The sequence below is a fragment of the Stegodyphus dumicola genome, chromosome 7 (genome assembly GCF_044657685.1).
Source record: "Stegodyphus dumicola isolate Sdum_Otavi_A_Nest chromosome 7, ASM4465768v1".
Taxonomy (NCBI): domain Eukaryota; kingdom Metazoa; phylum Arthropoda; class Arachnida; order Araneae; family Eresidae; genus Stegodyphus; species Stegodyphus dumicola.
Window position 1 is genome coordinate 18,188,593 of NC_140774.1, and position 23,019 is coordinate 18,211,611.

The following is a 23,019-nucleotide window of genomic DNA, read 5'->3' on the forward strand; positions in this document are numbered from 1 at the left end:
CATAAACATAATTATTACAGGAATTATACAAAAGCATGCTTTAACACTACCAAAAAAAAAATCAAAAATAAAATAAACTACACAAGCAATCTATTCATTTTGACTGTCTGTACATGACATGGGGGGGGGGACTTTAAAATTAAGAATGAACATGAAGAAATTCAGACTACAGAAGATATAAAAAGAGAACAAAAATTGTCAAATGGATGTCCGACAAAAAGACATTAAAAGAAAGAGAGAGAGAGAATTAACCTTGGGGGTGTTGGGTTGGGGAAGTTGCACTAGCTTTTCATAAAAAATTAAAACAAAATCACTAGATAAATAAGACACATAAAGAAGAAAATATCAGCAACGGACAAATTTGGGGGGAGGGTGAAAGAGTTGCTCAAATAATGATAAAAATTTATTAAGCTATTTAAGAAGTCACAGTCCAATCAAAGCGCTGAAGCAAAAGAGAACACACTACTCAAAAATCAGTTGCAAAATGGCTTGAAAAAATTTTAAACCGATAATGAGTAAATGGACAAAAATAATTTTAAATAAATGCTAAAATGAAGCCAGCAAATCAAATAAGAGTTATTTAATTGACAAAATAAATAATAAAAACAGAAAAAAATATGAATCAAATAAAACTAGCAATTAAAAAGCACTAGAAAGCTATACTGGTAAATGAAAAATATGATTAAGAAATATGTCAACCCTCAAGTTACTGAAATTTAGTAATCTAGAGGTAATATTAATTAGAAGCAGCCTTAATAATTAAAAAAAAATTAGCAATGAATTTATGTATTGCTCTGCCTGCTAATTTACAAAATTAACAGTAAGCACTTTTTTAAAAAAAAATTTAAATAGCTTTTTATTTTTTCATTAAGTAATCTCCATTTATTTATTTTAACTAAAGACTCGTTTAATTAATCAATCTCATTAAAATAACTTTCAGTCTTGCAGTATAAATATTAGAATATAGTAGATAGCTTAAAGCATGAAATATGTATTATAAATAACATACTAATGAAAATTATATGAAAATAAATGCACCATCAATATTAAATTTATTTATTTTTTATCTTCATTAAATTATCAATGATTTTTATATTTAATACATCTTTTAAATTATCAGTTATCTTCAGTATTTTTATTATCAGTTTTTCCTAATTTATTATCAATTATTTTACTTTAAATGGCTAAAGTGCAGAATCGCCCACTTCTTTGTTTGGCGCTTTTTATAAGAGTAAGAAGAATTGGATTTTTGTCAATTTTCTTTGACTTTTTAAGTGAAAATACGTCGATGTGTACGTGGATAAAGTCAAGAGTGTGCGCAATGCCATTTTTGTGCAATTCTGGGATGTTTTTTTAAGTGAAAATAGGTCGACGTGTACATGGATACCGAGTATGTGCAATTTTTAAAACGCGCCAAGCAGTGAGCGATTTTGCACTTTCCCCACTATAAATAACTATCTTTACTATCAGCTACCTTTTGAATATTTTATTATCAATTTCTTCCTAATGTACATAATAAATAATATACTAATGAAAATAATACAAAAATAAATACCATTAAATTTATTTATTTGTATCTTCAATTATTAATAATTTTTATATTTAATACATACATCTTTTAAATTATCAATTATCTTTCGCATTTTTATTATCTTTTTTTTCATAATTTAATGTGAATTATTTTTACTATAAATTACCAGTTATTTATATTATCAATTATCTTTTGCATTTTTTACTATCATTTCCTTCCGAATTTATTATCAATTACCTTTTGTATTTTTTATTATCAATGCCTTCCTAATTTATTATCAATTACTTTTATTATAAACTATGAATTAGCTTTCGTATCTTTTAAATTATCAATTATCTTTGCAAAGTTATCAAACGTTAAACAAAACAGGCAGTGGTATTTAAATAATTTAAAATGATTTTTATGAGCAATTCATAAAGAAATACAGAGCTAATTAATTTTACTTACCAGAGACTTTTCTGAACACTGCACGTGCTGAGATGTATTTTTACTTTGGGATGAGGCAGTTCAATATTATTTCAGTCATTTCAGAAAGTGGTGTCTGTAATAAAAAGATTACAAATTACGCGGTTGTGACACAATAAAACAAATATACGTACGGTACCATAACATAGCGATTATCCCACTTGGAAGAGAAGGGGAGAAAGAAAACTGCAATTACCGGTTAAAATAGGATACAAATATATAAATTCAAATAAAATTTTAAAACTATTATTAAATAAAAAGGTCAGATAACTTTATTGATAACACACCGAAATCAACGCATTGTGATTGAAGAAAATATTTTAAATCTGAATAAAAACAAATTTTAAAAGCTAAAAAAAATTATTCAATCTGATCAGTTCCTCAACGACGAACAATTTCCTTAACGCCTTTTACCGTATAAAATATTTCATAATTAGAAAGGATTCTATAGAAAGGTTTTTCAAACTATAATACACTCTGCCCCCCCCCAAAAAAGACAGTTCTATATCTGCTATTCTACTACGCCGATTGACGAGATTTAATTTGCATTTTTCATATCTCGAAAGCGCGACTTAGGTTATATATTAGAATTATATATAGCTCTTGATATTTTGAAACAAAATCAGTTTTCCTAAAATAACACAAATTTTTTATAATTCCATTTTTTCACAAAGTCGGAAATTAATATGGTATTAAAAATCATTGTTTTCATTATATTAATCGAAGATTGTTTCATTATGTTAATTGAAAAGAAAAATAGCAAGGTACAAATTATATAGTTATTAATTATATTAATTATATGGTTTGATTTCTAATTCTAAATTCAGTTAACTATTCGCAAATTTTACCAAAATTTCGTAGCAGCAAAATCAAATTTTGGAATATTTTCCACAAAAAAAAGCACCTCTTACCTCTTTGTATTAAAGTTTCCTTTCATGACTCAATAATTATAATTACTCATTGTATTCAATCTCCCTTTGATGGCTCATTCAGTCAAACATAATAATTAAGAAATATCAGTTTAATCATGCAAAATCAACATTATAAACTGTAACTTAAAAATAAACTTATAACTTTTTAAGGTTAAATAGCTAATAATAAATTTTAACAGTTCTGAATTAAAAGCTTAAGAAATATAGAATCAATTAAGAACATCTATTTAAAACTCAAAAATTGACTATTTATAATTTATGGGCTTACCTACAACATAAATAAAGCCATACATTTAATATTCATTAATTTCTCTGTTAATAAAAAAAATAACTATATCATCATAAAGAATTTGATTTGAAAGTTTCGAAAATCCTGCAGCGATATTTCCTGTCTGAGTTTTAAATGAATAATTTAAAATTATTCCGAATCTTTATGAATTGATACTAACTTCTGTCATAAATTATCATTTCAATCATCATATTGTTTCATAACGACCCGACAGATGGCAGCACCACCTTATCAATAACATTTGTAAGTATTCTATTTTAATAACGCTGGTTTTTGGATGACGATAACATTATTTTTAAGTTCTTACAAAGTAAATAACAAAGATTAACAATTAAGGAGCAAATGTTACAATTATAAGATAATGTTACATTCTCATTCAAATAGTAAAAAGCTTTTTCTGTCATTTTTACATATGATTTTTAATATTTAAAGGTGGTCGGCAGAATCGCCTATAAAAACATAATGTAAACACGAGTAAATTAAATAGATTGAGCGAGTTGCAAAATTAACAGAAAAAATAATAATAATAATAACACCGCATCTCTGTTTTTATTATAAAATACATATCTTGGTCACTAAAATTTCAGTTGCTGTTCAAGTACTTATATAATCTCCTTACGCAGAAAAAATTTACTGGAAAATGTTTCAGAAATTTACGGCGACTTGAAGCGGAGAGATGTTTTACATACCATGCGAAGTAAGTTTTCAAAAAATGTATTTGGAAATCTTTAAAAATTTTAAGCAATTCCAAAAACTTAGCAGACGAACCTTGTTCCTTGATTTCGTTACAGCGTATAATTCAGTTATTTCATAGAATAACTACGTATTTCATGATATAACTAGTTAAGTCGATCAAAGTGTGTAATAGATTGTTAATTTCACACTTTGTCTAGTTATTTTATTTTTGAAAAATAATAATAATAAACCATTAAAGTCAAAAATAAACAATTTGGTATTTTTCATAAATTAACAGATGATAAAAATAATTCGTCTTTCTAAAAATACATTTCATACTGAGAATAGATCAAATGATAAATCATAAAGAAAACATAAAATATAACATTATTTCTAGATTAAAGTTGGTTTTGAATGAGCTTTGCAAAAAAAGTTCCTTAAATTACTTTGCACAAAATTAAATTTCGTGAATATGATTTATTATAAATCCACTTTGATTTATAGAAGAACTTTAGTTAACATCTGTTTTAGAAGTTTAAGGGAGAAAACATATTTTGCCCCGACGGAAAATGCTGTCTCTCTTGACAAAATCATTATCTATCTTAATATCTCCAAACTCCTCCGTTTTGTATTTCCTTGTACGAAGTAAAGCATGTATTGTGTAAAATTTTGGGTATTATATGTACACGGAACGGAAATATCCTTTTGACCGCGCTTGAATTCGTCTGAACGTGTTTTTTTTTTTTTTTTTTTTTTTTTTTTTTTTTTTTTTTTTTTGAGTGGGCGGTGTTGTTGTTGTGTCACATTTGTATAAATAAGTCACATAGAATAAAAGACTCTTTTTTTTCCAAAACGGATTCTAAAATGGTTTTAAAATGGATTCACATGATTTCGCGACATGCGTGCATAAGTACGTTTATATCTTGTATAACTCAAAATCGATTACCCATCGAACTATCAAATTCTATGTAGGAATGCTATAACATCTACTTATGTACCTCTTTTTTTATTGCAGTCGGGCGCCCCAAAAGTATATATACATATATACCAAGCCGAGCAAGAGGATGGGCATATAGATAGATACAGATAGATAGATAAATACACTTCTATTTAATATAACATTTTATTTTATCTATTCAACAAGTTAGATGTTTAAAGAAGAACCAATGCAGGACATATTAAAAAATATCTGATGTGGACATCACACGACTTCTTATATGACCTATTAAATTATACACATTTTTTGCTGCCCTTCATTTAAACGTACTTCCTCGAATTTAATTAGAGATATATTTTTCATTCAATCGATTCACTTCTCATTTCGTGGCAAGACAAAAGTGCATAAAAACTCAAAACATCATCATTAAAAAGTGTAAAACACAGAGAAGGCTAAAACACCAAATAGAGTTAAAAATAATTAAAACCCAATTTTTGCAATTAAGATTACAGTTCCTACGGGAAAACAAGCAATTCGACCAATGGACAAAAAACACAAAATTTCGGTACATTAAACTGAAAGTTAAATTTCGGTGCCACTGTGCAAAAAGACGCTGAAGTTGCTGCACCTACTGACTCAACTCACTATTCTATTAAGAGTTTCAGATGTAAACAAATGGCGGTCTCGTTCGGTCTAACGCCACTTTAGCTTTTAAACTGTTGATAATTTTACAACTATTACATGCAGTTAACTAAAGCCATAAAAACTTTAATCAGAACATAAGAACAACATAATTCTATCACTTTTAGGGCAAAAATACACAATTTACCAATATATAAATTTTTTTAAAAACTGAAGTCATGGCGCAGGATAACACAGTGAAAATATGTATGTTTGGTACGGCCGACTGCAACGAAAACGTGCGGTGCACAACTGCATGTTATAACATTCCCATATACAAAATTTTGATGTTCCACGGAAGCTCGTATTTGAACTATGCGGGATACATACGTTACGTACAGACGTTATGAAAAAAATATCTTCTGAATCCATTTTAGAAAGAGTTCTTTACTCTCTCTGTCGTACGTACAGATGTCAAGAGAAAACATCGTTGAGATGGATTGGAAAGAGGTCAAAATGGATATTTCCGTTGAAATATAATGACCGAAATTTTTTGAGATTACGATAATTCCTTTACTTCATATAAGGAAGTAAAAATAATACATAAAATTAAAAGTAAAACAAACAAAACAATCGGTATAAAACACTAGACAAGTTAGAGGTTTCATAGAAATCCCTTTTTGGACTCACGGAAAACACTTTACATTCTATCCAAGGCGTTAGGGGTTTCTTTTGAAAAAAAAAAAAAAGAAAAAAAGAAAAAAAAAGTTATTCCATCATATCAACAAGACGGACCACTTTTTCCTCCAAGACTAATAAAAAAATAAATGAAATAGGAAATAAAAGAATCTATGACTCATTTGATTACAGGTCTCTACCTGAAGAATCGTCGTCTACATCTACTGGAGTATAAAAAAGCCTGCGAAATTTCCCAACACTTAATAACTACTTTTTCCAAATCTCCAGAACCCCCTGCCGCGCAATGCTTCTTTGACTCTGTCTGAATTTTCGGTAATAACTGCAAACATGTAATTACAATCGATACTTTATGCACATAAAGAAAAAATGTATATGCATTCAAATACATTAAAAGAGAAATACAAAAACAGGAAATTTTTATCTCTATTCTTAAATACTGAAAAATCTGTCTGTCACTAAGAATGTATTTTTACGAAATTTTGTATATATGTAAATATTATTAGTTTTGTCCCTGAAGGACTATTGTTTTCGTTTTGCGATTTTGTGTTGAATTACTATAAATGTCCATTTCACTTTTCAAACTGTTCCCACCAAATGGTAGTCTTGCATTATATTTGAAGAAATTAAATAATGAAAAATCTGCATAAATGTCTGTCTATTTCTCGCATTATGATAAAACAACGGTACATAGAGCCATCAAATTTTGAATGACGTAATCCTCCTACGAATACGGGCATGTGGAAGACCAAATTTGAAATTTGGAATTTGTATTATTATCGATTTCATATTTTGTAAAACTTTGACTAATTTTTGATTAGCAAACTCAACGATTTAAAAGCGAGCAATGGCAACACTCTACGGATAAAGAAAACGTTTTATCTCCAGGGCGCGGAACTACGTACGGGAAATTCTAAAGATATGCTAATTTTGAAATTATTTTTCGACATTGGTAGTGAACTGAATTTTATGGTTTAAGTGCAAAGACCATGATATTTAATAAATAAAGGTAACACACAAAACGTTACTTGGACGTAATTTAAAATCTGAAAGCTTTCATTTTTTTTCTTTTTTCTTATTTTAATAATACATCTAACTGGTATAATTAATATACAGCTTTACTGTAGCTACTAAAAATGTGTCAATATATTATTATTATTCGTTTTTAATAATATAGTAACGAAATGCTTGAAAGAAACGATGCCCCCAAAAAAATATCCATATGTAAAAAAAAAAAAAAAAAAAAAAAAATTGTTTTTACTGAAATAAACTCAATTAAATTTATACAGCGAAAAAAGAAAGGTGCATAACTAGATGTTATAGCAGTCTCATGTACAATATTTCAACGCTCTATGGCTACACTTAAGTTATGCGAGATACATACGTACATACAGACGTCGCGAAAACGTCTTATCTGAATCCATTTTACAATCCGTTTTGGGGAAAAAAAAAAAAAAAAAAAAAAGAGTCCTTTATGCTGGCCATACGTACAAATCTCACGGAAAAAAAAAAAAAAAAAAAAAAAAAATATTAAACTAGACAGCCATTTTTGTACTGACATTCGATCATCGATTTTATTTTCATTTGGATTTAGTATTTGAAACGTATTTTGTGCAGATTCTTCGTCCACAATTGTAGATATTATCCCGAATACGATAATATCTATAATTGTGGAAAAGAAGATATTAAACCGGCTAACGTTGCGAAGAGGGATGAAAACCATTACCAAACAAAGGTCAAAGACATTAGAGTACGTTGGAAAATGGATTTTCATCTGGATAGCAGAAAAAGATTTGTACGCAGAATCGTGTACCGTGCTTCATTTATGTGCAGGATATATTTCCCCCACTGCACTTGTTATTTTACTCTTTGACTACTAAAGTCCCATTCACATATGTTTCCGCTACGAGGGCTTGGACGTCGAAAGGGACATTTCTCAGAATCCGCCCATGTCCTGGAAACCCGCGTAGCTAAGTTACCATTTTCCGTTACTGCAACAGTAATCGATTATTGCTCAGATTGAGATCGCGAGATCCTTCAGTAGCAGAACTTTCGTCTGATTGGTTTATCTCTACCCAGGACAGAGCTGCAGCCGAAACATTTTCGGCGAGGTTTCAATCGCGCGTAGCCGCTTTATGGCTTCCATAGCTAGGCGGGACTTCGCTTCCAGCGGAGCTGTCTTTTCTAGGAATCCTCCGTTTAAACACATCTAGCGACCATATATGACCAACTAAAATTTAAAAATTACTGCTGCGTTAAACAGTACTTAAAATCTCCTGAATGTTGGGGATCATCAGCGAATAGTTGGAAAATCAAAACGCCGCTATGCTAATTGTACACAACTCAACATAGAGAAAACAATAAATATGAGTTGCCCAGTGTTGTAATGTTGAATTATGCAAAGAATGCTTTACCCTATACCATACAATGTAAATCCATTTTATGTAATAAAGTTTTCCAGAATAATAATAATTGTAAGTCGATCGCTACGTGTAGGACATACGTATCCCAGCATTAACTACAGCTGGGACATATGTGTCCCAGCCTTTGGTTTGAAAACCGTTTGCAAAAAATCCCAAATACTAAATTTACTTTGTTTATGACATACTTTTATTTTGTTCACTTGGATAGAAACCGGGGTAATTTTTTTTAATTCGTAGTCAAAGGGTTAAATAGTGTTATAATAATAACAACAGGATTATTTTTGTAAGAATTAATTCGTTATTTCCCTTCTATTTCTTACTGGAAGAGTTTGTTCGATATACTTCCAAGGATATGGAACGGATTAATGACGTATACCGAGGTTAGTATATAAAGACTAATAAAAATAGATAATCTGAAGAATAAATACTAAACACTGGCCATTTTAAAAGAGGTTGCTATTTTCGAAAGCCCAGCTTAAAATTTCAAGTCATTTAGGAACAAATTGGAGAGTCCTATTATGCTAAGACTGCAAAAATATGATTAAGGACAAGAGGGATCGGCGACACGGCTAATTAAGATAAATTGAGTAACTTCAGAGCGCCAGGGTCTATTACTGGTGGCTCAAATTATAGCCGAGCTGCCCCATTTCGGGAGACTTAATTTCCGGGAGAAAGTTTAAATCGGCGTGACGCACTGCATTCGCTAATGCGATATTGCTTAACGTCCGCACACAGGCGTTACTCGTGGCTGGTATTCGAAAGCGAGCTTGAAACGCGGAAAGTTGGTTGCAATGATACTTGCAGAGCGGGTTTCGCACTGTGTTATTTATTATTTCACTTTTACTGATAAAGCATTTCGAGTCGTTTCGGTTTGATACAGCCCAAATTCGTTGACGCACGCGAAGGTTTTGTTAACATTTAACATTAGTTGTTTTGTAGAAAAATACATATGCATGTATATAAATAATTACAAAAGTTTGCCCATTTAACAGTTCAGAATGACACTTTTTAGCAGCAGTAAATTACAAACGGAATGATGAAATAAAATGGTGGTAAAAAACGGCAAATGGAATGATAGTAACAAAATAAACGGAAGTATTATAACAACTAAACATACGAAATGTAACAAATGGAGCTACACTAAATAGTAGACAGACACCGTAAGTTTGTAACAACGGACATCAGATGTAAATTACAAACACCAGTAAATGGTGGACGGCTACAGCAAAGTGGTAATAAAACAGCACACAGACACGACGGTTTGTTACACTAGACATCAGATGTGAACGGTAGGACATCAGATAAAACTAACAGCAAATGGAGTGGAGTAGCAAAATAATGCTACATTAAACAGAAGAGAGATGCCAGGGGTTTGTATCGGACGTCAGATGTGAACGGTATAAAGTCATATGTAATTAACAGTAGACAGCAGTTGGAGTGGGGTAGCAAAATGGTGCTACACTAAACAGTAGACAGTTGCCACCTGTTCGTTGCACTGGACATCAGACCTAAATTGCAACAGACAGCAAATGGAATGAAGGTACAAGAAATCGCACAGAGACATCACGGGTTTCTTACACTGGACATCAGATTTAATAACAGTGGACAGCAAATAGAGTGGAGTAACAAAATGATGCTATACTAAACAGTGGACAGACACCACCTGTTTACTGCAGTGAACATCAGGCGTGAATTGTAATTACCAGCAGATGGAATGGTGATAGCAAATTGGTAATACACAAAATAGACGGCACGGATTTGTTACACTGGACATCAAATTTAAACGGTTATACACCAGATTTAAACATCAATAGAAAACAAATGGAGTGTCGCAGCAAAATAGCATTATATTAAGTCGCAAACACCACAAGTTTGTTACAATGAACATCAGATATAAACTACAACAACCAACAGTGATGATAGCAAATTGGTGATGCTCGAAATAGAAAACAGACACCATGTGTTTGTTATCGTGGACAATAGACATAAGCAAAAGTAGACAGCAGCTGGAGATGGGTAGCAAAATGGTGCTACAGTGAGCAGTAGACAGACACCTCCTGTTTATTGTACTGGACAGCAGATGTAAACTGCAATACACAGCAAATTGAACGGTGATACACAAAACAGCACTCAGACACCAAATCTTCCTGGACTAGACCACTGGTATTCAAACTCCATCGCAGTAAAACTCCCTAAAACAGTTCCGGGACTCCAATAAGAGAGTTGACCCTAGTTATATATGAATTCAGATTTTTCAGGATTTTTAGCCACCTTGTGACCACACTATCAATTTTTGCGTCGCGACCCACAGTTTAGAATATCACTGCGTTAAACAAAAGGTTTATATTATAATAAATGTAATGGCTATGGTATATTGATGATATACAAAATAGTAGATAGACATCATGGGTTTGTTACACTGGACATCAGACGTAAATTGCAACAGACAGCAAATGGAATGTTGGCAGCAGACTGGTGATACAACAAATAGCAGTCACACACCTCTGATTTGTTACACTGGACATCAGATTTCGTGTACCACTCAAGTGGGACATCAGATGTAAACAACGATAGACAGCAAATGGAATGGCAGTAGGCAAATGGTTCCATGATAGTAGAAGAATATTAATACACTAGTTAGCAAGATTTAGGCAAACTGGATACGAAATTGCATATCAGTGTAAAGATTACTTTTAAGACACCACATAACTTCCTTACGAGGCTTATTAAACTATACACATTTTTTGCTGCATTTGATTTAAACTCATTTCCCCGAATTCCATTAGAAATATATTTCTCATTCAGTCAATTCAGTTTTTCCTTCGTGGCAAGACAAAAATACATAAAAACTCAAAACATCTTCATTAAAAATTGTAAAACACAGAGAAGCCTAAAACACCACAGTTAAAAACAATTAAAAAACAACAACTTTTTCAATTAAAATTAGAGTTAGTGAAAGAAAACAAGCAATGGCCAACGGGCAGGAAGACAAAATGTTCGATACACTAAATTGAAAGTTAAATTTCGGTGCCACTGTGGAAAAAAAGCTGAAGTTGGTGCACCTACTGATTCAATTCACTATTCTACTAAGAGTTTCAGATGTAAACAAATGGCGGCCTCGTTAAGTCTAGCGCCTTTTTTAAACTGTTCATAATTCTACAACTATTGCATGCAGATTAACTAAAGGCATAGAAATCTTAACCTCAGAATATAAGAACAATATAATTCAATCAGTTTTGAAGCAAACAATGCACAATTTAGCAACATATAAGAATGCAGAACACAGCTCAGGGAGCCGACTATAAGAGTAAGTATATTGCAACAAAAAAGGAAGTGCATAACTAGACGTTATAGCAGTTTCATATCCGAAATTTGAATGCTGTACGGCTAATTGTTTTTGAGTTACGCGAGATGCATACTTAATTATGTACGTACATAGAAAACGCCCCCCCCCCAAAAAATCAATCCATTTTAAATCTATTTTACAACCCGTTTTGGAAAAAAATAGTCTTTTATTCTTTCAATATGTAGAGATGTCAAGCGAGAAATCATCTAAATGAAACCGAGAGCGGTGAAAATGGAAATTTTCTTTGATATATGATACCCGTAGTTTTTCGCGATTATAATGCTTCCTAGTAAAAATTAGATGTTCTGTAGAAGAATAAAGATAACTAAGAAATTCATTGGACGCACGAATTTACAAAAATCTGCTTTCGCCTGTACAGCAAAATGGTGCTACAGTAGATAGCAAATCGATTGGTAGCAGCAAAGTGGTGCTACATTAAATATTAGTGAAAGACTCCATGTCATACATAACGGTGGTAATAAAGAAATTCACATGTTCTGTAAAAGAATTAGGATGGATAACGAATTCACTGGAAGAATATATTTATAAAGCTTTTACCATTACAGCAAAATTTAATAAACAGTAAATGGAGTAGTGGTAGCAGAATGAGATAAGATACCATCGGGTGTTATACAGCACAATGTAAATAGCGGTAGGAGAATACTACTAGCACACGATTTCTATTTGAAATTTGCTAAGTTCCGAATCCTCTGTAAGCTCCTAGATTCACAATCCACACTGAAGTTAAAAACAATTATAACACTGCAATTTTATATTACTTATTATTACATTTTAGTACAATTTAAAGGAGCTCTTAAACAGGTGTCTCCATTTAAAATTTAAAAAAGTAAATTAAATTTAACCACAAATTCTTCGTTTCTGCAAGCGGGGAAGTTTAAAACGCTCCAATACGCATAACTTTAAAAAGCGTTCCTGTGAGAGAATACTTTTTTTTCCTTCCATAAAACCCATTAATCTAATTTTAATTGCATTTTGCAGGAACGGCGACGACGATTGCAATTTCGGAAGAGAGAACGTTCCACGTGGGAAGGCGACATATGGCGGGGGCGGACGCCGCAGACGACACAGACGTGAAACAATGGATGATGAGTCAGGCAATCGCACAAAAGAGACCGTTTCCGTACTCTCGTGTTCAGCTCCCTTTCCATTGTTTTCGCCAATGAGCTCGCCCTCCAGTCGTTGAACTCCTCCTCTTTAAAGAAAAGAAGCTGATGAGCAATTTTTTTTTTTTTTTTTTTTAAAGAAGAAAAGTGAAAGAGAAAATTATGAATGGATGAGTTAATGTAAGAGCTGAAGCGGACAACAAAATGCTTTCGTAGATACCGTTGCCAGATGCATCCCTGAAACGGAATAAGTGCTAACGAGAATGTGTGTGCATTCATTACAAACGAGGGAAAATGAGCAAATAATTTGAACCAGAACGGACACATTAAAGGAAAAAGCCTCCTTCATTTAAAAACGAGCAGAAGATATGAAATGGAGATACACTGAAATAAAGCGTTCTGTTTTTATTGAATAAGGAAGTTTATAGAAACTAGAATGAATGCTATTTAACCGAGAGAAATGAATATTAAAATAATAAGAACCGTACATAGAAGTTATTAAGCACTTGCAAATTTTAAAATAGCACCAATAATAATAGATTATTACGAATTTTGTATTTAGATAGGTAATTTTAGTAGAATTATAATTGAAATTGTCGTATTTCCCCGTGCAATACAGCGCGAGACAAATTTTAAGAGAAAGCTATACAGGAGCACTAGATTTAACAGAGTAAATGGTTAATCACTAAGTTAGCTGTAACCGTAATCTCCATCCTCTTATTACTTTCCAGAAATCTCAAGCAGAAAGTACTAGAAATTTCTCGCGACTGGTTGTAAACTATAAAAGGCCAGAGACACACGATCTTAGGGCAGTTATTGTTGTTGCGAGTTGTTTATTTCCACGAGAATTGACATTAGCTTTCTCTTTAGATGCGCTTTCAACTGCGTTGTATTTAACGTTTTTAGCAGTCTGTTTAACTACTGATTATATTGCGGAATATTGTGAACACTTGTACGAATATCTCTGAGGAAAATTCCAGTTCTGAAAATTTCCTTTTGATAAAAATTAATTTTATTAACCTATTATCGGACTTAGGCATTCAATCTACTACGAACCCGTACGCACGCAACAATATTCCATTTTTAATTGTATGTTTATCATTGTTTTTTACTGATCTTTGCTTGATTTAAAAAAATGCGTAATTTTTTAAAAATTTTTTTTACTGGGAAGAAATAAATTAGTAACTATTATTTATTTAATTATATAATGGTTATCAGCTTAATGCTGCTTCGGCACATTGATTAAATATATTTGGAATTTGAAAAATTTTTTTGCATTTAAATTTCATCTTAATTTGTGTAATTTGTTTTCATTTATTATTTGCTTTTAACTAGTAAGGTTCCAAAGACACGTGTCTGAGTTTTTTTTTTTTTTTTTTTTTTTTTTGTCGTTATGGGACGATTAGAAATATTATTTAGTATTTTTGGATAATTGCATGGCGGAGATTTGAGTCTCTTACAAGCAAGAAGAACGTAACGTTGAAAAGTTTTATTTGAAACATTAAACAGACAGCGATCAACAGTTTTTATTCCCTTTCCCCATTTAAACTACTTTTACAAACTTTTATTAATAATTTCGCATTTCACTACCAATTAAATGAGGTAATATTAATACACAAAATAATTTTTTCTAGGATAGGATAACCTTTCTAATAAAAATGTTTTAAAAAAATTTCTTACAATAATTTCGTATATATAGAAGATATGGTCCCATAACCGTCTACCGCATTTCCTTACGTATCCCCCCTCCCCAGCTTTTTAGCGTTAGGTTCTGAAAATTTACAAATATCCGCCTTATTTTCACCTTTCTTAATGCGTTCAGAACGAGTTGAAACTGAAAACTGAAATTGAAATTGAAAGTTAGCTTTTGGTCCGGCTAAGGAAAAACAAAGACAATGAACTTGGCGCACCAACTGACTTAATTCACTGTTACACTAACTGTTTCAATTGTAAACAAATGACGACCTCGTTAGGTTTGGTGTCATTTATTGATTAAACTTTTAAATTTTTGATAATTCCACAACTATTGCATGCAGATTAACTAAAGGCATAGAAACCTTAACCGGAACATAACAACAACATAATTCATTCACTTTAAAAGCAAAAATTGCACAATTTACCGGTATATAAGAATAAAAAAACTGAGCCTGGTAACAGAATATATATATACACGTTTGGTATGGCCGTTTGCAACCAAAAAGGGAGGCGCACAACTACATGTTATATAAGTCCCATATACAAAATTTCAGCCTTCTAAGGCTACTTGTTTTTTAGTTTGAGGTACACACATATGAACCTACGTACGTATGTAGAGACGTCACGAAAGAATCTCTTATAAATTCATTTCAATATCTGTTTCGGAAAAAAGAGTCCGTTATTCTGCCCGTACGTACAGAAAAGCATCGTTCAAATAATATTTCCGTTGAAACGGGATACTCGAAAAAAAAAAAAATTTTTTTAAATCGCTGAAAAGCATTTTTCCTAAAGAACAGATGATTTTAGAAAGCTTTCCTTCAGCGTAGATGATATAGAATATACAATTTGAAGTTCGTAAAATTTGATAAGGTAATGCACTGATTAATATCTGAAAGACATAGAAGATAACTTTTATTTCTTTCCCATGTCTTGTTGATTTATGGATTCAAATTTTACTGGAAGTCAGGCATTTAGGCATTCAGTAGCTAGCGAAATAACGGCATCGAAATCCGAGAAGACATCAGCCATCACTCCAGCCCACATTTTCTGAAATTCACCATGTAATATTAATAAACCTGCACCCAATCCGTCTGCTAAATGTAATACCAAATCCCTCCGTGTTTATATAAGCAAATCCATTCTTCCCCGAGTCCCGTGGAAAGGGTGATGACACCATCAACTGCCCGGAAAGGAACCCGATGTAACTCGAGATACGAACTTCGAGTTCCATTAAGGGCAAGAAGGAGGAGGAAGACGAAACGGTGAGAGATGATAAGTGGTCGTCTTCTGGCGCTGGTTGTAAACAACTCGCCAGGCGAGGAGTGAGTCAGCAGGGCCATCTGTTCATCCATCTTGAAAGAAAATGGGAGTGGGAAAGAATTCTAGCAGAAAGATTTTCACCCGACCCGCTGACATCATCCCACCATCCACGAGCGAGTTTGAAGAGCACGGAGAGTCTTCACTGACACGTTTTTATCGACAGATGATGGCAACAAGAAAAGTTAGAGTTTGCTTTTTGATTCAAGCTGGGTAGATTCCACTGCCCCAATTTGCGGTCGCTCAAAGTCTATAAAGACACTGAAGTTTACAAAGTGACGGAGGACTTTAGCTGTCACGGAAAATGTTAGACTTTTTTTTTTCCCCCGCTAAAAATATCGAGGGATCATATACCTAAATTTAGAGATTCTATTATTGTAAAAAATTGATTACAAAATAAGATAATTATGGGGATGTTAATTTTGTACAATGTACAAATATGTAATGCAAAATGTATACATGGAAGAGAGAAATACAATTCTTTGTTCATTATTACTTTAGTTAAATATGCTAAGAAATCTTCTATATAAGGGATTCCAGAATAATATTCGCCTATCCTTTAGATGATTTTTCTTTGCTATAAAAAATCACCTGCTTCGAATTTTTTTTAACTGCAACTGTATTGCTGAACAGGGCTTAATTTCTAAAATTAAAAGTGCCGGAGCCCTATGGAAGACCGTCAACAAAAAACAACAAAAGTAAATAAATAAAATGGCTATTAAAATCATTAATAATTTAAAAATTAAATAGTCAATTATTACGAGAGTCATTATTATTTAATTAATTTTGATAATAAGTATTTGTCAATTGTTATTTAATGATTATTATTTAATTAAATAAAATTAATTAAAATTATTAAAATAGTTAAATTATTAAAGATAAACGCAGTTAAATAATTAAATTTAAATTAAATAAAATGTAAAGAGATAAATCAAAATTTAATAAGCGAGCTGTAATATAATTTTATTGCAAAAAAATAAAATTTTCGAGATCAAATTTCTACTGAAATTGTTGTTCAGTTACAAAAACGAAGCGCCGGTGCGCTCTGACTAGAATTATGCGCAATTTAAGCACTGTTACTGAAAGTATTATGACTGATCGAACTTCCTGTACCGCTATTAGAGGCTTAACAGGGCTTAGTGGAGCTATTTAATTAAAGAAACGTGTAAGTCTAAAACAAGACCTAAATCAGGCACATAAGCAGCAGAATCGAAATAACTTTAAATAGAATTACCAATTAAAATATTAACTTAAAATAAAGTAGCTACACCAAAAAATAACACATTATTACATACTTTGTAAAACAAAATATAACACATGTTACTTACATGCATAAAAAAATTTTACTTACATATATACAAGGAAATAAAATAACAGAATATCATAAACACCCTAGTTTTACTTAAAATAGAGAAATTTTAAACACAATCAATATGTAAATTCGTTTCATTTACAGATACACATATTTTATGAAATTTGTCAATTTCTATTTTAGTCACTGTATTTTTACATAGATCCTTTAGAGTATTAAATTTAGTAATATTTGGAATAAATCTTAGAACAATGTTTTTCATAGAAGAGCATCTAAATAACACGTGCTCAAGATCGACATTACTCATGCTACAGGGACAGGCACTTTTTTTTTTTTTTTTTTTTTTTTTTTTTTTATTGAAAGTATAAATTATCGTCTGCTACTTAACAGTTTTGTTTTCATGCAAAATGGCGCTTTTAAAGAAGCAATGGATGGAAGACTATGTCTGTGTTCTTTCCAAAGAAAATTGTTCGTATATGATTATTAAAAAATCTGATCTGTACACCACATGACTTCCTTGTACGGAATATTAAATTATATGCATTTTTTAATCCATTTCATTTAAACTTATTGGATTGAATTAAATCTACTTCGTCGATACCGCATAAACCACAATAGAATAAATGCACTCTTTAAAATTCACTATATTTGTTTACCATGGTGGCACTCTGGCGCTAGCTTCACTTAACAGAGTTATATTTCGTTCATATTATAACTCAGAATGCACAAAATTTTATATCATTTGAAGAATTACCTAATCGTTGCCACATTTTCTATTCAAATACTAAAATAAATCTAGAACGATGTATAAAAGAAATTAAGCAAACAAAACAAAAAAGAAACCGTTTTTCATAGACGATTTAGTATCTCTCATTCAATTAATTATCACTTCTCAACAAGGCAAAAATATATAAAAACTCAAAATATCTATATTAAAAAAATAATTCGCAATAATTAAAGACGGCGTTATCTTTGTTGTTGCGAAGCTTAGTTTCTCTATATTGGAAACAAATCCGCTATTTTGCTAAGTTTAAAATGTAAACAAACATACCGCCATAGCAAAAATAATTAGGCTTAGCTGCACTTAAAAAACTTTTGAATTGTTGATAACACCACAAATATTGCATGCAGATTTACTAAAGGCACAAAAAACATTAACCGGAAGATAAGAACAACACAATTCAATCATTATTTAAAGCAAAAAATGCACAACTTAAAAACATATAAGAGTAAAGAAACTGAAATCACTGAACCGAATAACAGAATGGATATATACACATATATTTATATACGCTTGGTGCGGCCGATTGCAACCAAAATACAAGGTGCACATCTACATGTTTTAGTGGTCCATATACAAAATTTCAACGTTCCGAGGCTACTCATTTTTGAGTTATGCAATATACGTACATACGTACACACGCCACGAAAAATTATCTTCAGAATTCATTTTAAATCAGTTTTATAACATTTTTTGGAGAAAAAGAGTCTTTTATTCTGTCCTTACGTACAGATGTCACGCAAAAACATCGTTAAATTGCATTCGATAGCGGTCAAAATGGATATTTTCGTTGAAATATGATGCCTGAAACTTTTCACGATTACAATACTTCCTTTTTAATTCGTACAAGGAAGTAGAAACGCTGTGAAAGCCGAAAAAGCTACGATAGGTAATACTGTCAACAAGAAAGTTAAAAAAAAAAAAAAAAAAAAAAAAAAAGTCAAAGTTTGGCTTCAAGCTGAAAAATTGTTTCGAATATACTATATGCAAGATAAAAATGGAAAGTTTCGAATGTTGCAGAGGTAAGACCTTTAATGGTAAAAGAAAATCCGCCAAATCGAAGGACAGTTTCAAAATCATTAAAATGTTTGGTGTCAACTTTGAAACAAAATCATTAAGGCTGATTTAAAATTTAAAATAGGGAAAAGCAAAATATACATCATTTTTTTTCACGAAAAATTTCGCCGAACGCAGAAGGTGAACCAGAATTCTTTACGAGAAACATTTATCTGGACAAAAATCGAAAAAATGCTGTCATAACAGATGAATCCTGGGTGTATTTAAATGCCTGCAATCATGATAAATGCCTGCAATAAAATCATGAAAGAGGAGAAAAGAATTTTTAAAACATGGTTCAAAGAAACTAAAAAAAGTTTTTAAATGGGATTTATGATTTGAAAATGTAATTATATTTCAAAAATAAACTATAGCAGACTCCCTCTTAACCGGTCTAAATGGTACCGGGGTTAAGCCATGTAAGCGAAATTTCGGTTAAAGCGGAGAATGAAAAAAGCATTATTTCATTGATGGAAAGGCACTGTTTTATAATTAAAGCCAGCATTTATTAAATGTGTCAGTTTATTACCAAAGTTTTACATACCATAAGTAGGAATGTTTAAAAAATTCAGTCTTTTTTTTCTGCTAGAAAGTCTAGAAATTCGGATACTCGCTGGATAATTTCGCCATTTTCTTAAAAGCATCACATCCATGGATGAAGCCAATGCCTGTTGTTCCACATACCATAAATCCATTTCCAGTGTTTTTAGTCCATCTGATGTGATATGACGGAAGTCGCATTGTTATCGATGTCGATGTCATCGTCATCGGAAACCACATCAGCGACAGCTCCGATGATGCCGTCATCTGACAAAGTTTCTTGGTGAAAATCCTTGTCAGCGGTCCACCACCGCTTAACGTCTTCATCATCAAAATCTTGGCAACCACTACGATATTTGAAAGACGACGCAAAATTGCTAGTAGAAAAGTCTGTCTTTTCAACTGCGGTGACTGTCTCTCCTTCTTCGGTTCTTTGATACGGTGACCAAAATTTCCGCCAAGATTTTATCATTGCAGATTCGGCAATCTCTGACCAGGACTCGGTTATCATATAAGTAGCTTCTTTTATATTAATCGTTTTCAATATATTCGATGAAGCTTAAGGTCAGAGTTAGCTTCCTCACTGAGAGCTGTCAAGAACTTTCTTTGACACCGTCTCTTTAAATTACGCCCCATCTTCCTAAATACTTTTATTTAATTAGAAGGAGTGTGTGACATCGTTAATGAACAAAGTGTTTATTTTTTATTTCGTATTTAAAATACATAATTACGGAACTTTCAGTGGTTTGTAAATACTTTGCTTATTTAAGGATTTTCGTACTTAAATTAATTACACGGAAGCCAGTTAAGAGGGAATCTACTATACTTAAATAAGCTGTTTGTTACAGGCGAGTCATATTTAAGATGTCAAAATTAAAGACATGATGCTCATGAAGTTCGCGAACATCAGTTAAAGAGCCTAAAAGCGACATTTTGGTCATGTTTGTTATATAACTTCGCCAAACGACTTTTATCTCATATTCAAAAGTCCGCCAAAATTTAACGGTCATTCAAAAAAAGTTAAATCTTTTAGTTAAGGCTGCAGAGTTATTAGGTTATTTTGAAGGAGGAGACTTGAAAAATGTGCAATGCCCTCGCCGGGTCTCGAACCACGGACCTCTCGAATACACATCGAGCGTGCTGACACTACACCACGAAAGCATGCGAAGAAGGCGGGAGAGGCGACTGGGGATTTGGGGACCAAATCGCGAAATCCTTGTGGTAGAGAAACATCATCATCCGCCACCTTCATTAGTTCGGGCGCCACTGTAAAGTTAGTAGGTTATTCTGAAGCAGAAGACTTGAAAAACAAGCAATACCCTCGCTGGGACTCGAACTACGGACACCTCGAATACGCGTCGAGCGTGCCGACCGCTACACCACGAAGGCATGCTAAGAAGGCGGGAGAAATACATTATAAAGCTTTCGAAGAGAATTTATTTGTTATATATTTTGCCGGAATTCTAATGGAAATTAGCAATGAAATTATTGAAACTTAAAACAATTGAACAATTAAAATAAAAATTTAAAAAAAGGAAAAAGGAAAAATTCTGAAATTCCCAGAATTTATTCGATATTCGTGAATTCTTACAAAATCCCCTAAAATTCGCGCCACAGTTAATTACTGCGCTAACGTTACCGAAAGGAAAAATGCTTTAAAATAAAAAATAAAACCGACTAAGTATAAAAAAAAAATTAAATAAACAAATACGAAGGAGAATGTTTGCAGACTGAGTGATATCTTTTAAAACAACGAGGGACAAATAACGCTCAAATAAGCGATGAAACAAGTTAAGTGTTGGAATAAAAAACGACGCATCATTGAAAAAGGCTGTCAACATCCATAAAAGATACAACTCCCAGGAGCTGAAGGTGAAAATAAATATTTGCATAATAATAACTTTCTTATTTAAATAAGCACCGATTCTTCTATTTGATTACCTGCGGGGCGGAATTCTCTGTAACTGACTCAATTTACACCAATGTCATGACACGAAATAAAAGACACAAGGAAAGAAAATAGATAAGTAACAGAACAAACATGCGCAGGCCAATAAATAAAGAATATTTTCACAAATATGATTTCTGTTTTATTGAAATATGACAACCAACAAGTTAGAAAACGGTGATGAAAATTTATTCTACTGGGATGCGCATAAACAGTTAAATGCACATACGTATATACAGTAAAACTCCAATTATCCGAATCAATTGGGACCTGGCCCCATTCGGATAATCAAAAATTCGGATAACTGGGTTTTTTCCCCCAAGAAACAGTCTACGTACAATATGTATTGTATGGTGAAAACGGAAGAAAACAACTATTTTTAAAGAAAAAGAGGTTTTAATTAATTCAAATGAAAAGACAGCACCTTTTACGTACATGTTATATAGCGTACTGCACAGTACTTACAAGTGCTGAAAGTCATTGCTTACTGAATATCTCGGTCAAAGTAAGCTGTTTGACTGTTTTCATCCGTTTTGGGCAGCCAAGTCGCGCATCCGCTTGACAATGAGAAGTTGCATGTGGTCACACTCGGGCTGACGCTCCACTACCTAATGGTCCCGTGTCTGCTTCAACTTCGACATTAAGGTCATCTTCTTCCTCGACACTTTCTTCTCTCACACTTTCAATAAGTTCATCATCATTTACAATTTGAAACCCAGGATCTGACGAATCACACACCATCCATTCTGCTGCATCCCAAGCACTAACTTTTGAACATCCACGAATTTTTTAAAAGAATCTTTCGTAATTCCTCATGTGACACGTCATCCACATCTTTTTCTGTCCCTTCCCTTTCCTCCTTTTGAGCGTCTTTTTCCTTTTATTTCTCTTCTTCAGTTGATTTTGAAATTCTGAAAGCGATTCGGATAGCCGGAGTACGGATAATTGGAGTTGTACAGTATTTATTATTTCAATATTATTTCATTACGCATGTATGTAAATACGTGCCTATGTATGCATGCACGTATAAATGGATGGCTTATATGTTCCTCGCATTGTGGAAAAACGGCTGCACCTACAGCAGTAATTCTTCTTAGGGGGTTTCGGAGGGGCATGTGGTCAATCTGTTATTTCCCTATTTAGTTTTAGTTTACGAATATGAAAAAGCTACTTATATTCAAGTTTTTGTATTTATTAACTTTTCCTACACTTTTTGCTGTTTAATTAAAAAAAAATACGTTAAAAATAATCTAAAACTTACAGAGTCATTAGATTTTATGGATGGTGGTACGTGAAAAATGTGCAGTGCCTTCGCCGGGATTTGAACACCG

General features: G+C 32.3%; 1 protein-coding gene across 16 annotated transcripts in view; it reads right to left on the reverse strand.

Annotated features, from left to right (window-relative positions):
* Positions 1–23,019, reverse strand: part of LOC118184279 (tyrosine-protein phosphatase Lar-like) — a 732,937-nt gene that overhangs the window by 276,584 nt on the left and 433,334 nt on the right. For all 16 annotated transcript variants that reach the window (XM_085819916.1, XM_085819920.1, XM_085819919.1 and 13 more), the window contains one exon: positions 1,979–2,072. The gene's annotated coding sequence lies outside the window, so the exon portion shown is untranslated. The remainder of the gene's footprint in view (positions 1–1,978; positions 2,073–23,019) is intronic.